Here is a 13185-nt window from a genome sequence, read left to right on the forward strand (position 1 = left end):
AGAGCCTTTCCTGTTCCAGCATGACTGAGCCCCTGAGCACAAAGCAGCTCCATAAAGACATGGAGTGACCAGTCTGGTGTGGAGGAACTCCAGTGGCCTCACAGAGCTCTGACCTCAACCCCACTGAACACATTTGGGATGAACTAGAACGGAGATTGTGAGCCAGGCCTCTCGTCCAACATCAGTGTCTGACCTCACAAATAACTTTATAACGTTAACACAGCACACATTTCACCCCAACTTGTTTACACATCATTCTAATCATACAGGGGCACAATGACCCACTCCTCTAACTCAGAGAGAGAGAGAGAGAGAGAGAGAGAGAGAGAGAGAGAGAGAGAGGGAGAGGGAGAGGGAGAGAGAGAGAGGGAGGGAGAGGGAGGGAGAGGGAGGGAGAGGGAGGGAGAGGGAGGGAGGGAGAGGGAGGGAGAGGGAGGGAGAGAGAGGGAGGGGGTGAGAGAGAGAGAGAGAGAGAGAGAGAGAGAGGGAGAGAGAGGGAGAGAGAGGGGGAGAGAGAGAGAGGGAGAGAGAGAGAGAAAGGGGGGGAGAGAGAGAGAGGGGGAGAGAAAGAGAGAGAGAGAGAGAAGGGGAGAGAGGGGGGAGAGAGAGAGGGAGAGGGAGAGGGAGAGAGAGAGAGAGAGCGCAAAGGAGAAAACATACATACACGCATAGATAGATGTATAGATAGATTAGTGGACGGATGGATGGATGGACAGATAGAGAGACAGAGATACAGAGGATCTATAGATAGATACAGATAGACAGACAGACAGATAGATGAGTAGATATATTACTCTGAATATTAATATTCCGTAGAGCTGCTGTCTGTTTATTATAAACACTGAATGCAATAGAGTTCAAACTGTCCAGCGTTCAGTGTGTGTGTGCTGTGAAGGACCTTTCATATGAGTGTGTGAGCTGAACCTCTGATACGAGTGTGTGTGTGTGTGTGTGTGTGTAAGTTGACTGTGTTTAAGGTCACTCTTGTTTACCCAAAAACATTCCTGAGGCCAAAGGTCGCAGTGTGACGCTGATGTCAGGCTGACAGACAGAGTGATGTACAGTCGTCTGAAAGGTGCTGCGAGTGAGAGAACTCAGTAACAGTATCTACAGAAGAAAATTAGCAGTAGTTTCCATTAAAATGTTAAATATTTAACGTTCCACCCAGGCCTTCCATTCCTTGGGGGGGGTTCCACCTCAGTCGGCTCGCGCCGGCGTTCACCTTCATTGAGCCGTGGGGTTTCTTTCAGCCCTTTGACTCACACACGCGTTAAGACTGCTTGGTCCATGTTTCAAGACGGGTCATGTAGGTAGCCGGTATCGCCGCTGACCCCGGGCACCCTTTTGTATGTGGGCCCGCCCCTGCCCTGGCTGGAGTGGCACAGTTGGACGTGGACAGAGGACAGTCTGGCCTGGTCGACAGGCCCTTGTTTGCGGGGAGGGAAGGCACAGAGGTACTCGCCCGGGGGACAAGTCGGGATGGGAGGGCGCTGTAAAGCTGGCGACCCACCTTTACCCCCTTCCAAGCCAAACCGGAGCCAGTCGCATTGCACCACTGCAGAGGAAATGCGTCCGACGGTGGCCTTCCCAAAACAAGACACCGGGTTGAGTCTGTAATACTTCTATTGTTTATTTTAACAGCGCTCTATGATAACTAGGTTCCTTGATGAGTCAAACAATGGCCAGAATAACTGATTACGGATAAAATAGTTGGTTGCAGCCTTAGGAAAAAAAAAATATATATATTTATATTTTCATTCTTTATTTTACAGAACATTTAAAGTATCTGCAGATGTATTTTTACTTGAAGGTACTGTGCTAAGATTTACACTACTAATTAAAAATACAGAGAAGAATGTCAGTACAGTACAGGGCAGGCGCTCAGATATAGAGCGAAGCCATGACGCTGCACGGTCTCAGTCGGGGAGATACGTTTCATTTGTTTTGGGAGATTGCAGCACCACTCATCAGTGACCACAAGACACTGATAATATCTCAAAAACAACTTGCACGGCTTAAGGAAGTTAAGACAGAAGCTGTTGTTGCTGATGTACTGGAGAGTGAGAATTACAGAGCTGGACAAAAGTACAGACACTACTTCCTGTAGTGTATTACAGTCTGTCAGAGTGACTGTGTGGATCATATGAACATTATAGAGGCTTTTTAAATGAAACAGTAGAAGCCATATCGCCCCCTACACTTCCTGTAGTGTATTACAGTCTGTCAGAATGACTGTGTGGATCATATGAACATTATAGAGGCTTTTTAAATGAAACAGTAGAAGCCATATCGCCCCCTACACTTCCTGTAGAGTATTACAGTCTGTCAGAATGACTGTGTGGATCATATATAAATTATAGAGCCCTTTTTAAATGAAACAGTAGAAGCCATATTGTGTTCACTGATTTTTACGTAGAAACGGCGTCCAAACCTTTGCTCAAGACTTTACACTTGGTAAAATGATCACATTCCAGCTTTGAAAATGTAACACAGGCTTTAAACAGTAACAAAATGCCAGAACACTCTGAATCCGGAGAGCTGGAGACGTTCTGTTGAAGAGCCACAAAGAAAGCTCTTTGCTGTGAAGTTGACATGAAACGTAATTTCTCAGGGCTGAGCAGATCGCCGGCTACAAAGCCAATAAAATGTGTCAGGTTCAGCCATTCAGAGCGGAGACAGAATGTCATTGTTCAGGGAATGGATAGCTAAGCTAATCGCCTGCTGAAAAGCCAAAAAAAAAATAAAAATCCTGGAACCCACATTACAGGCCCGATTTAAAAAAGAAGCAAAAGTTGGATCCTAGTGGAGCACAAGTGCGTTCCAGCACACACCGATCAAACTACTGCCAAACAAACAGCTTTTATAACAGTTCAACGTTGGCAGCTCGCTCTACAAAGCCAAAGAAGGGAGCTAATGAACCAAGAGAACCAATGAAAACACTCTGGAAACTTCCCAACAGCCCTGTGTGTGAGTCTGAGCATGTTGCCGTTTGTTTGGTCTGTGTGGAAGAAGCCCAAAAATACCCTGACAGCTCTAATAGTGAGTGAATTCAGCTACTGTAAATTTTCCAAAAATTTCTGCATAACTCAGTGTTTTAGATGTAAACAGAGAGATTCAGAGTGGTTTGGTGTAAAATGGTTCAGATGTCTTTACAGTGATGGTGATAGGAACCAGGGGTCGCCATGACAACATAAATATAGACATTTTATTTACTATCCAAACCACCAGTGAACCTACACGAGTCTTCTGAGTTTATATGGAATGTTGATGATGGAAAATAGTGGAAAATCTGAAATAATACGTTTTCTTTGCCTCACAGCGCCCTGCATGTATCCCTCCACCATGAATGGAGTTTAAGGCCAAGATCTTTTCAAAACTATCATAAAACAGTGTCTCAGTCATCAGGCAGTGAATTCATAACCATTTCATGTAGGAACTTTCTGTGAGGGAGCTTTTAGAGGTGGACGTCTGGTTCCTATCACCACCACTGTGAACAGTTCTGACTCTGTAAGTTTCTCTAGAACAGAGCGTTTCACACCAAACCACTCTAAACGACTCTGTTTACATCTTAACCATCTTAACTATGTAGAAACCTTTATATTATATTTAAATTCCTGTTTAATGTGCACACAGCTTGCATAATCTCTATTCACTGCTAACTCAAATGAGTTAACTTCACATTAAACAAATAGGCACAGCTACCGCCTCAAAAAATTACGTTCTTTAGTAAAGACAACGGGTATAAATAGAACCATGAACACTCATCATTTGATGAATAATGATTCTTTGCATGGTGAAATGGTTCTTCAGATTGATGAATGTGTTGTACATTGTTCTTTATTGCACTAAAAAGGGTCCTGCTAGTGTTACAAAGTCAAGCTTTTATCAATAGGAGAACTCTTTTTGGTGCTATATGAACCCTTTCTATGTAGAACCAAATACAACACGGTCTCCATCAATCTGAAGAACCATTTCACCATGCAGAGAACCATTTAAGCATGCATATGGTTCTTTGAGTGTTTACGACTTCATATAGAACCACTGTCTTTACTAAAGAACCCCTAAAGGACCTTTAAGAGTGTATATTTAAGATCACGCCGAGATAACATTTGTTGCAGTGCAGAAACAGTTTCCTGCTCTGCACATCGTGATAAGTGAGCCTCTCTGAGTGAGATACAGCTGCAGGACTGAACCAACGCAAGACCTCCTGCACACTGTAAACTTCAATGAGTTCACTTTAAAAAATCATGTGAACTTATTGCCCTGAAAAAATCAGCTACTTAAAAGACTTAAATGACTGCATATCTGAGTTATAGTTCCTGTCTGATGTTCAGTGATCCACACAGATGAACTCAAACAGTCCAGTCAGTACAGAGTCCACTGAACTGATACTTTTTGATTAAGTGACCCTTATTAGTCCCACAACGGCGGAATTACACCTCCGCATTTAACCCGTCCCTGCAGTGAAACACCACATACACACTAGTGAACACACACACTAGGGGGCAGTGAGCACACTTGCCCGGAGCGGTGGTCAGCCCTATGCACGGCTCCTGGGGAGCAGTCGGGGGTTAGGTGCCTTGCTGAAGGGCACTTCAGTCACGTACTGTCAGGTCAGGGAACCTGTCCGAACTCATTACCTCAACCTCATCACAAAACACCACATGGTGAGAATAACCAAAATATGTAAACAGCATCCAAACGTAATATTTAGCATGAGAGAATCCTGTAACACAAAAAACAGCATCATTATACAAAGAAAACAAATTAAACATCAGAAAAATAAGACTTAATTAACAGAAATCAGTAAGAATAAGAAAGCTGGGTAGCTGTTTGAGCAAAAGACTCTTCAGTCTGTAGGACTGATAAATATAACTGATCTTAAACTCTTAAAACGACGGTTCTTCAAGGGTTCTTTAGTAAAGAAAATGGTTCTGTACAGAACCATAAACACTCAAAGAACCCTTTGCATGATTAAATGGTTCTTCAGATTGGCGGAGAACGTGCTGTAGATGGCTCTATACAGAACCTTTTCGAAAATGGTTCTGTATAGCACCCAAAAGGGTTCTTGTATTGTTATGATGTCAAGTTGTAACAATAGAAGAACCCTTTTGGGTGCTATATATAGAACCAACTACAGCACATTCATGCACATTCTCCATCGATCTGAAGAACGCTTTTATAATGCATACAGCCCTTAATCATGCAAATGGTTCTGAGTGTTCTTTACTAAAGAACCCTTAAAGAACCATCTTTTTAAGAGTGTAGCCTTACTTATGTAACTCAGGCATTGCACAAGAAAGAGTGTTACCAGATTTGCATTAGTAAGTTTAGCAAAAATAAGTCAGTGCAGTTTGTCTGCAGCGTGTATAGAAGTTTTGTCTGAGGGAAGTTTGTTCAGCAGCAGGTAAAGATTGTTTTTGTTGTGTCACCATTTTGTGCTGCAGTGTATCCACCAGCTTTCACAGTGAAGTCCAGATTAGACTCAGTGAAGATACAAAGTGGCTATCAATGTTCTTCTGTGAGTACATTAGAACTAAACTTTACTAAAACAACAAAACAATGAATTTACACAACACAACTGCTGCTGAAAGTGAACTGAGTTGAGGTCTTTTAGTCATTCGTGTGTCCACATTTGAACCAAGTAACTAAAACGTGTCGCTTTTTTCAGTGCATTAAGTCTCAGGTGGGTCGTTCTCCACTTGGAGTGGGAATTCAGGTGGATACATTTTTTAAAAGGTTTTTCATCCCAAAACTAAATCTTAATATGTCCATTAACATCTCCTATTATCATATATGCAGAAAGGAGCTTAATTCAAACATATTTTACAGTCACTGGTGTTGTATGAATGTGGTGTAACACCAGTGACGGTGACTCCAGTGACATTCTGGGTAAAACTGAGGATTCTGTAAACTGGTTGACTCATTGGTTGATCAGGTGACCTTGTGTAACTATTTAATATCAGTAATAAAAATGATAAACAGCATTATTTGGACATAATTACCCAGCCACTAAAGCACAAAACACCAGTGACACAGAGAAGTTATGAGCTGCCTGATAAACAAAGTGATTAATAAATTAATGAAATATAGTGAGCGAGTGTGACTCGCCTTCTCATGCCGAGAGACGCTTCCTCTCTGATGAGCCCCGACCCAAAGAGGCAGTTTAATAGAGCTGAAAATACTGTGTTAAATATAAGAGTCCTGATAACAGCAGAGACCAAAATCTGTCACAAATGATTTTTTTAAAAAATGTATTATAACGTTAATGATATAGAAAGTAAACATGGATCTGTTTTATACAAATTCCTGAGCTAAACCTCTTAAAAATATTGTTTTATATTAAAAATGGTTTCTCAAATGTTGAAAATTGGTGAGCTGTTTCACAGATGCGACTATGAAACAGTATTAAAAAAGAAAAATCAGAGAATCATAAGGGAAAAGTGTCATTTAACCTTAGGTCAACTGTAAATGTACATACTGACTTTTGGACCTGTGACGAATATTTTAGGCATCTTTTTAAGCCCTGAAACCTCGGTGACATGGTTTCCCCTCCAAATGGAGAATGACCATGGAACGTGGTCTGTTCTCACCTGAAACCTGTCGTGAACGGCGCTGCCCCGAGTGTGCGCAGTTCATAAACCATCGTTAGTTGGTTTTATTGAGACGAGGCCTTTAAGAAAAGCCTGTGTGCTGCACATTCAGTACAGCGAGTGTGCGGGTTATTCATTAGAGTCTCAGGGCGGCTTCTTTTCCTCTCAGATCCCTGCGTTCCTCCTCCGCCCGGCGCGTGTTGGCCTGATTCCTGCAGCTCAGCAGAGACCCGCTCTCTACCTGACCCACTTTATCCAGGACTAAAATTAATGCCGCTCAGGACAGCGAGCCGCACAGCCCGGACCTCACACACTCACACACACTGTCAGGAACCAGCTTAGTCAAATAGTCTGGACATAAAAGACATAACAAACCATGGTCAGCACTCAGACGGCTTTTGGGTATTTATACAGCTGAGACTTTTGCGAAGTGATAGTCCAACCAAAAATCTAATTTACAATTTTTTTTACTAATTTACCCAGTCACGTCTTTTATACATATCCGAATATCAGCAAGCTGGAACTGGTGACTGATAGTTATGATGCCACAGTCACTTAGCAACAGGCAGATGTGCAGCCAAAAGCAGCAAAATGGGCCACGCAGTGCACCTGTGTTTTTCCGCATTCAGAAAAATGCTGTGTGTACCTCACTTAACTGATCACCCACCATCCTCAAAGCATGTGGAGCTGTGCAATAATCTCTGATAGACTTGATTGTGCAGTTTCTGACACTGTATGACTCACTATGTATAAACATGTCCCCCGTTTCAATACTGACTTTAAGAGGCCTTCTATGGAGTTAATTTTGTGCCAAAAATGTCCAATAAAATAATAAATTCGACAAGCAAAATATTGAGAATTAAATTTTCCAATTTCCAGTTGCAAAGACAAACAATGTCAAATAATGAGTTAAATCAAACTTTTCAAAAAAAAAAAATTCCTACTTATTTTCTGACAAGTATATTTTGCCCATTTTTTTATTTTGTTTCTATTTGCTAATGTAGCTGATATATTTTGTTTCTGGAATCTTTTGGCTCTTTTGCTTCTGACTTTCGGCACTTTTAAACAGGGGGTGGGGCTTAGAAGAGGGCGATCACCTGCACTCTGTTGGTCAACCGATTTGGAGTGACCGGCCTCCTGAACATGTAGCCACTCAGGGTGAATCATCACAGCATGGTGGAACACGCTGTACCGAGTGCTGCTATGAGCTCAGCGTTTTACTGGCATATCTGACATATCGATGTTCGTCAACTTGTCAAATTTTAACCTGCCTAAATATCTTAAGTTAGTTCACTGTATTAATGTGAACACAGTAATTTACTAAGAACTGCTCCACCTGTTTTACACGACTGCTGATTCTTCACTTTCCTCTGCTAGCTGGCTCGTTAGCATGCTAAAGGCTACATGGCTAGCAATTACAAAAAGAAGGCATTTCACTAAAGTTTACATCCAGCCAAAACAATAACTCACACATTAAGTACGGCATGCTCAAACTTCTTAAAATACCTTTCGCAAAGTTTGCATGGCTAGCTGATTAGCTGACTGATGGTACCCAGAGGAGGAGACTGTTACTGCTGAAGTATGAACGGGGAAGCTTGTAACGCTCAACTGTTTACAGAGAAAATCCCGCCCTTCAGTAAAAACAGACAGTCAGCTTGCTGGTTGCGTCACTGTAGTCCAGAAACAGAGCTCTGGATTAAAAATGCTTATATGGACTAAACAGAGTCAGGACGTGCGGTCTGGTCTAGTCTGTGTCTGCAGGGCTTTAATTCCAAACATGCAGCACCTCATCTTATTTGTTTAATCAGTCAGGCCAAAAATGTGCAGTTAAAACCCTCAGAGCTGAAGGGGGCGATAGAGGACATATCAGAGCAGCAACTACTGTCACTCTAAAGCTGCTTTCATGCTAAATGCGGTATGTGCCACACTCGCTGCTTTCACACCACCCGCAGTTTGCACAGCGCTCGACGGTTTGGCATGAAAGTGGATGGCGCTTTCCGATAAAAGTAGCCTTCTAGGCAGCGACAGGAGCTACCAGACACGCCCACTGCTCTCCTATCGCCCGTGCTGAGACTCGGCCGAAGAGCGTCGCACAAAAGTTGACAACAGTTGAACTTTACACCGAAAATTCACTGCTGTAGTTGTAGTTGTACAATTACAGACTGTAATTAAACACCTCAGTGTCACTGCTGGACTGAGAACAGTCCACCAACCAAAAATATCCAGCCAACAGCGTCCTGTGGGCAGCGTCCTGTGACCACTGATGAAGGACTAGAGGATGACCAACACAAACTGTGCAGCAGCAGATGAGCTATCGTCTCTGACTTTACCTCTACAAGGTGGACTGACAAGGTAGTAGAGTGGACAGTGCGTGGACACAGTGTTTAAAAACTCCAGCAGCACTGCTGTGTCTGATCCACTCGTACCAGCACAACACACACTAACACACCACCATCATGTCAGTGTTACTGCAGTGCTGAGAATGATCCACCACCCAAATAGTACCTGCTCTGTTAGGGTCCATGGGGGTCCTGACCACTGAAGAACAGGGTAAAAGGGGGCTAACAAAGTATCAGAGAAACAGATGGACTACAGTCTGTAACTGTAGAACTACAAAGTGCACCTATATAGTAAGTGGAGCTGATAAGATGGACAATGAGCGTAGAAACAAGGAGGTGGTCAATGTTATGCCTGATTGGTGTGTATGATCCTGCACATCGGCTGCAGTGCCTCTGTCTGTGGACCCCACTGAAAATAATGTCTGATAGCGCAGTGGTGAATTTTTTGCCTTCAGTGTCAAAGCAGCTTAACAGCCACAACCACTAAAACTGGGACGGTAGAGGAGCGTGAGCTGCTTCACGTGTTCTGTCACACTGAAGACGTGATGATGGATCATATCGTCACTGTCCAAAAAAAAAACTCTCTACGTTGGTCATTTTTTATTTTTCTACATCAGCAGCCGTCCTTTACACCAGGGTTTGCCAACCTTCTGCAACTTGCGGCCCACTGAACGACCACAAGAGCTCCTCCGGTTCACAAGAAGATTTAACCAATCAGGTAGTTGAGCAACTGCCTGAGCAAACATCACAGAGCGACACTTACTCGTTTTCAGTTCTCACACACATGAAGCACAGTGCTACATTTTCACAGCTGCAGGGGTGGGTCTAGGGGTGGGGCCACAGGGGCACTGGCCCCAGAAGAAATCTGATTGGCCCCTTAAGTGCCCACAGTGGTGCTGGATATTAACTGATGTAAAGTGACTGGAAATCAGTGCTTTAATGGTGCTGCTCAGTGAAACCTCGTCTGTGTAACTGACGTTTCTTGAGCTGTTTGTTTCACAAATACATCTTTCTTCAGCAGCTTTAGAATGATGGGTGCAAAAAGGCCAGTGTAAGTAAATTATCAATGTTTGCAACCAAGACAGTCAGGCACCACTTCATTCTGAAAATGATGAGAAACACGATTTCTGTGGACTGCAGTCCCTATAAGAGCGATCACCTGCTCATTATATCGCAAGTGGTGATTATAGGGGTCCAAGCACTTCGCGCCTTATGGTGCCAGTATAGGCCTTTCAGCAGACAGAACACAAATGACAGTGGGTTTCTTGAATGACCTCTATTTATAATAACTGTTGAGGAGGGATCTTCAAAGAGGATCATAGACACTGACATTGATATTATTCACATTATACACATTATTATTACGCAGAATAGTCTTTGACATGAATCGCAATAGCGGTTGAATTCAGTAAACTGAATCTTTCTACGATCATCTTTCAAGGGCACCCAATCTTGGCCCTGGAGTTCTACCAGCCTGCAGAGTTTTGCTCCAGCCCTTACATAACGCACCTGATCCAATTAATAGATGCCTCCAGAGACATCTGAAAATTAGACACAGGGGTGTCGGGTCTGAACTCTCGAGGGTGGTGAATCTTGTTCAGGATTAGAGGTTTAAAAACCAGCAGCAGAGCTTTAAACTCTCTCTAACAGATCCAGGCGGTCACTGCAGTGTGTAACGGGGTGATATGAGCTCTCTGTGTTGGTGCTGTGAGGATCCGTGCTGCTGTGTTCTGTACGGGTTCTAGAGGATGAACTGTTTTCTCCAGCAAGATCATTACAGTGATCAACTCTGCTGAACAAACGCAGATACGAGTTTCTCTGCGTCGCTCTGAGAGAGAAAAGGCTGAACTTTAGTGATTTTCTCACATGATTAAAGCTGATTTAGTGACTGTGTTTACATGCAGAGTCTAAGATCTCACGCAATATGATCTGTGTTATTGTCATATGAGTTTACATTAATATTCAGTTTCTTCTATCATTGTTAAGATTCATCTTCTGTCTGTAAAGCACTCTGAGCTACCACCGCTATGAAAAGTGCTCCATTAAAATATATATATACATATATATTATATTATTGTTATTATAAATACGGGAGAACTGCTTTTCAAAATGTGTTATTAAGTGTTTATGCATGTGTTGAAGTTGCTACTTAGACTTAGTGTTGCTGAATCTTCTGTGATAAATTCTTGCTGGTTTTCTTTTCAAGGTCACTGAGTTGAACAGCAACAAAGTCACCATGAGCACATCTGAGTAGAGATCAGCTGTGTGATCTGCTGTTATATGAAATATGTTTATGCTAAGGGAGCAGATGTTTCCTGAGGAAAGAGAGCGCTCACAGCGTGGTAGTTACAGGTAAACATACAGAGCCTCTCATCGGCTTTACAGAACACTGTTTACAGCAGAGAAGGAATCAGCAGTGTGTTTATATCACCTGTACCGTAAACGTGGGCTGCTTCAGTCAGACTGCAGCCGAGACCACCAAACTACACCGTAACCAGCTGAGACGCCAAATAAGAACAGATCACAGTTTATTAGAAGCTTCTAATCTCACCATCTTATCAGACACACCTCCGTATTTACAGTTACAGCCTGTAGATCATCGGGAGATGGAATCGGCCGATAAGCACCGCACTGAGAAAGAGAACCCACAGAGAACAGATGTGCTGTTTAGAACTTAGACAAACATGCTGGAAAACTGGGGATGACATTCCTTTAAGGAGTGAGGGGCACTCAATGAGGGCGGGAGAGAGAGAGAGAGAGAGAGAGAGAGACACACACTCTGCGCCTCCACCACTCATTGTCCACTTTATCAGCTCCACTGACCGTATAGTTTCACTCTGTAGTTCTACAGTTACAGACTGTAGTCCATCTGTTTCTCTGCATGCTTTGTTACCCTGTTCTTCAGTGGTCAGGACCCCCATGGACCCTCACAGAGCAGGTACTATTTGGGTGGTGGGTCATTCTCAGCACTGCAGTAACACTGACGTGGTGGTGGTGTGTTAGTGTGTGTTGCGCTGGTCTGAGTAGATCAGACACAGCAGTGCTGCTGGAGTTTTTAAACACCTCAGTGTCGCTGCTGGACTGAGAATAGTCCACCAACCAAAAACATCCAGCCAGCAGCGTCCTGTGACCACTGATGAAGGACTAGAGGATGACCAACACAAACTGTGCAGCGGCAGATGAGCTATCGTCTCTGACTTTACATCTACAAGGTGGACTGACAAGGTAGGAGTGTCTAAAAGAGTGGACAGAGAGTGGACACAGTGTTTAAAAACTCCAGCAGCACTGCTGTGTCTGATCCACTCAGACCAGCACAGCACACACTGACACACCACCACCACGTCAGTGTTACTGCAGTGCTGAATGATCCACCACCCAAACAGTACCCGCTCTGTGAGGGTCCTGTGGGGGTAACTGAACCTAGTTACACAGAGTTTGTGAACTGCCTGTAGACGAATTAGACCAATCAGAGGCATCGAAACCTCCATGTGTTGTGACATCACAACCATGACTTACTGGCAGTCTGGCAGATTGAATTCATGGCTCAAGCGTCAAGCCAGAAAAAAGGGGATACTCTGGTCAGAAACAGAAACAGGCCTGAACCTTAATTTATAGAAAATAATCACAATATTAGTCCCAAAAATCGTGAGAAGTTATTTTATCCAAATCGTTCAGCCCAACTTCAGCACCCACACCAACAAACATAACCTCGAACTACCTGAGAGACACGATAACCAACAATCCACACAGAGCTCACAAACGCCCCCTCCACAGCGCGGACGCCGGCTATTAATAACACAGCTGTTTCAGTAACTCACAGCTAATCCTAGCCTAGCGCTGCGGCTGTTTCTGCAAATCCTGCCTGCAGCATTAAAGGAATACTGCACTGTTTCCACCTAATCTCTCTCTGCTGCATCTGTACAGCGCAGTCGACTACAAACGACGACAACGACGACAACAACGACAACACGCTTCCCTGAACTCAAACACGCAGGAAACTCGCCGACTCCAAACACAGTTAGAGTAGAAGTCAACAGGCAGATGATGAATTCTGTAGATAAACATTTTACAAACGCGTAACAGAGGTCAATGGGCAGTCCGTAGATAAACATTCCATAAACAAACGCGTAACAGAGGTCAATGGGCAGTCCGTAGATAAACATTCCATAAACAAACGCGTAACAGAAGTCAATGGGCAGTCCGTAGATAAACATTTTATCTGTGTGACTATATAAACCAACAGCAGGCCTCGT

At 43.4% G+C, this 13185-nt stretch overlaps 1 protein-coding gene across 1 annotated transcript in view; it reads right to left on the reverse strand.

The window, feature by feature from the left end:
• The window catches only part of ppp1r1b (protein phosphatase 1, regulatory (inhibitor) subunit 1B), a 39483-nt gene that overhangs the window by 15018 nt on the left and 11280 nt on the right, over positions 1-13185 (reverse strand). The window lies entirely within an intron of this gene.

The sequence above is a fragment of the Colossoma macropomum genome, unplaced genomic scaffold (genome assembly GCF_904425465.1).
Source record: "Colossoma macropomum unplaced genomic scaffold, Colossoma_macropomum, whole genome shotgun sequence".
NCBI classification, from domain to species: domain Eukaryota; kingdom Metazoa; phylum Chordata; class Actinopteri; order Characiformes; family Serrasalmidae; genus Colossoma; species Colossoma macropomum.